General features: G+C 45.9%; 1 pseudogene; it reads right to left on the bottom strand.

Annotated features, from left to right (window-relative positions):
* Nucleotides 1-2,006: 2,006 nt before the first annotated feature.
* LOC101575963 lies at nt 2,007-3,683 on the bottom strand (annotated as a pseudogene).
* Nucleotides 3,684-3,949: the final 266 nt, after the last annotated feature.

Raw genomic sequence — 3,949 nt, 5'->3', positions numbered from 1 at the left:
GTGTGATTTGATTTTTGTTCATGAACTCTTTGCCTACCCCTTTATCTTCAAGCATTCCTCCTTCTTTCTCTTCTTGGAGATTTAGTGTCTCTGCTTTAATGCTTAGATCTTTAATCAATTTTGACTTTCCTTAGTTTATGGTGATAGACCTTGGTCAAGTTTGATTTTTCTGCATGTAGAGAGCCAGTTTTTCCAGCACTATATGTTAAAGAGACTATCTTTCTTCCAGTGAGTATGTTTGTCCCGTTTGTGAAAGATAAGGTGGCTGAGTGTGCTTGTATGGACTTCAGCATCTTCTAATCTTTTGTTGATGCTCAGGTCTGTTTTCTTGTGAGTACAACACTGATTTTATCACAGTAGAATTGTAACATAATTTCAAGTCAGGAATTGTAATGCTTTCTGCCTTGTCTTTATTGCCCAGGATTGCCTTTGCTATTCTAGGTCTTTTCTGTTCCAAATAAATTTTAGGAATGATATTTGTAGCTCTTTGCTGTATGTTGTTGATAGTCTGACAGGGGTTGTGCTAAATCTGTACAGAAATTTTGTGCATATGTCCATCTTCACAATATTGGTTCTTCCCATCCAGAAGCATGGAATATATTTCCATTTTCTGACATCATCTATGATCTCTTTTTTAAGAGCACTGTAGTTTTCCTTGAAAAGTTCTTTAACTTCTTTAGGTAGATTAATTCCAAGGTAGTTCATTTTCCTCAGTATCATTGTAAAATGTACAATTTCTATAATTTCCCTCTCAGTGTGTTTTTTACCTTTGTAATAGAATGCTACTGACTTTTGTGTATTGACTCTATAACCTGCTATGCTACTGAATATTTTTATTAATTCTAGTAGATTCTTGGTGGAGTTCTTTGAGTCTTCCAAGTATAGTATCATGTGATCTTCAAATCATGATTATTTAACTTCTCTTTTACCTATTCTAATTCCTTTTATTTCTTTCTCTTTTCCAATGGCTCTAGCTAATGATTCCAGAACTATATTTAATAAGAGTGGTGATGGAGGACATCTTTGTCTTTTACCCGATGTAAGAGTAGAAGTTTTCAGTTTTTTTCCATTTAGAATTATGTTAGCTGTTCAGTTTTCATGGTAAGCACAGGTATTTTTAAGCAAGTAATGTTATGCTAAACTTTAGGTCTATACAGAATATCATGAAAAAATATTTTAAAAATTGAAATATATTTAAAAATAGGATCAAAGAATTATATATGTTTACACATACGTCCAGATATCTAACCATATACAGCACTGTAGCAGGACTGTACCACAACACTCCTTTTCCTGTCTCCTGCCTTCATTCACCACCCCCTTCCTTTTTAAACAATCTTCTACCCAAGATAATGCACAGCAACAACTTGTATGTCATGACAAGCAGCACAAATTCAGAAGACCAGATTGACAGACACTCCAAGCATGAGCCTACTATTACAAATTGTCATCTTCAGTTCAGTTGCTTAGTTCACAGGTGTCAGGATATATATATATATATATATACTATCGGGGTTCCAGAGTACACTGGGGACCCATGAGATGGTGGACATTCAGCGGGGAGGTCCAGAGGCTCAGCACGCAGGTGAAGAAACGCGGTCTCCTGTCCCATTAAGAAGTCATGACAAGTCTTTTTTTTACCCTAACCCTAACCCCTAATCCCTAACCTTAACCCTAACCCTAACCCTAACCCTAATGACAAGTCTTAAGGTGCCATTTTGATTAGGGTGGGGAGGAGCGTTCGATTTTGGTTATCAATATGATGAGGTCTCATGTCCCAAGCCACATCTAGGCAGCTCCCGAGTCTGCTTCTGAATGAGCATGGGGATCCGGGCTGTTTCCACCCTAGCTGACCCTGCCTGGTGGGAGGTTAGGTGACCACAGATGCCAAAGCAGCAGCCTCCACGGTTGCACTTCTGCCTGCTTTGTGCTCTGAGGTACCTGCTTGTCCCCCTCTTTCACTTGCACTTGCTCTAGGGGCTCCTGAGCGGGTCAGCATGGCATCATCACTTGGATGGGGCTCTGGGCTTGGGTGCAGGAGCCTGGGTCTCCTTTTCCTGCTCCACGTGGCTGCACAGGGCCAGGATTCATTGGTGCATGGCTGCATACAGCTGGCCAATGTCCTTGGATCTGGCCGAGATTAGGAAGACCTTCACGCCCTGGTCCTCAGTGTACCTGGCCATGAAGAGGATGCTCTTCTCGCTCTCCTTGTCAATCTGCATCTGGGCCCACAACTTGGTGTTGAGGATTAGCTGCAGAATCCCTTGATTTTGCGTCACTAGCTGGGACTGTAGTGTCACATCCTCAGTTGATGCCGTGTCATTGAGTCTGAGTAGTCCCTTTCTTCGCTTCATCCAAGACTTTGAGGTCTTGTCGAAGACAAACAGCTTACACTGGATCTACAGCACACTTATCTCTGCCTACTCGACGGTGATGACCTTCACCTTCTCCAGCAGACACTTGTGTGCTGTGGCCTTGGTGTAGGTGGCTTCTGACTCAGCCAACGACTCTTTCTCAAGAGTGGCCTCCTGGGAGGAGGACTCAGATTCAAACTTGACAGCTGTGTTTTCCCTGCTGGCATCTGAACTGAACTCATTTAATTTGTGGGGGCTCAGCACATGTTCACCCATGTTCTGGCCAAATACAAACTTGTTGCTGGAGGCATTGGCATTGTTGGCTGAGTTCTCTGCACTGGAGCTGATGTACTGGAGGAAATAGTTGGTGGTGGTTGGCGCTTTGGAGCTGGGGTGTCCTGTGTTCTCCACATCAGCAGTGTCAGTGTTTTCGCTCATTAACTTCACCCTGTCCCTCAAGTTCTGCCCGAACACAAATGCCTGCCCCATACCCTCCTCGGTTCTCTCATAGCTCTCCTCCTCTGGAGCATCGCTACACTTGTTCCTCCGGGGCTTTTTCTTCTCAAGTGTGAGTGCCTCATCAGCAGCCTCAGGATTTCTCTGTGCAGGGTTTTCTGGCGACAATGATGTTGTGGCCCCCATGCAATCTGCTGGGATGCTGATGCTATTTGTGCCACTGCTGATTATGATCTGTGCCAGCACCTTGGGTGGTGGGGCCTGCAACATGGCTGGGTGGAGTACAGTACACTGCTGTTCCTTAGGCTTCTGGCTTGGCAGACCTGCACTGGTTGCCTGGCCATGGATCAGTGTTGATGGCTTCAATTAGAACCTGCTACTCTTTTCCTCTGACAGTGAGGATGCGAGCTGTGTTAAAGATGATGTTCTTTCTCGCTTGATAGGATGGCAGCAATTTCCATCTTCTCTGTTGGAATCTTCTCCTGCTTCTGGACTGGAGCCTCCCGCTGAACTTCCTGACAGTTTTCACAGAAAAGGAGACTGAGCTTCAGGAGCGGGAGATGGAGGAGTGCTGGCTGAAGTGCTAGCAGGGAGAGGAGATTCTGGATCATGCTGGCCAGCTGACTCAGGGTGACCTGTGCCATAGTGGGGAGCCTCAGCCTCCCCATGAGGCTCCTCTCCTGAATCCAACAAGTTATTTTGCTCTGCAGAGGACTTTTGTCCTTTATCCTTTTGAAACACAAAGAAGGGGAGAGCAATGGTAGGCTTTTCTTCATTCACCAGGTTCCGCCATTTTACTTCCTTAAGCCCTCTCACAAGGACCCGCGCCAGCCTGGGCTTGCTTGCTCTCTGCCAGGATGCTTGCACGTGACCCTAATGTTTTTTAGTTCATTATAAATTCAAGAGAGCAGGACCCAGTCCTAGCCCAGGTCCGGTGAGTATGCGGAGAGTTTCCTGCTACCCTGTGCAGGCGGGACCAGTCCCAGCCAAGGGGCAGCATGGGCCGAACCCTCTCCCAGCCCCTCGGGCCACCCCCCACCACTCTGCAGTGCCTCCCCCACCCCACCACACGAGTAGGATTTTCTGCCTAGATCCGGGAGCCAGCAGACCCAGTCCTAGCCCAGGTCCGGTGAGTGTGC

Source organism: Octodon degus, unplaced genomic scaffold, assembly GCF_000260255.1.
Source record: "Octodon degus isolate 3935 unplaced genomic scaffold, OctDeg1.0 scaffold00360, whole genome shotgun sequence".
Taxonomy (NCBI): Eukaryota; Metazoa; Chordata; class Mammalia; order Rodentia; family Octodontidae; genus Octodon; species Octodon degus.
The sequence above is the reverse complement of the archived record's forward strand: the minus strand, read 5'-3'. Positions and strand labels throughout refer to the sequence as shown.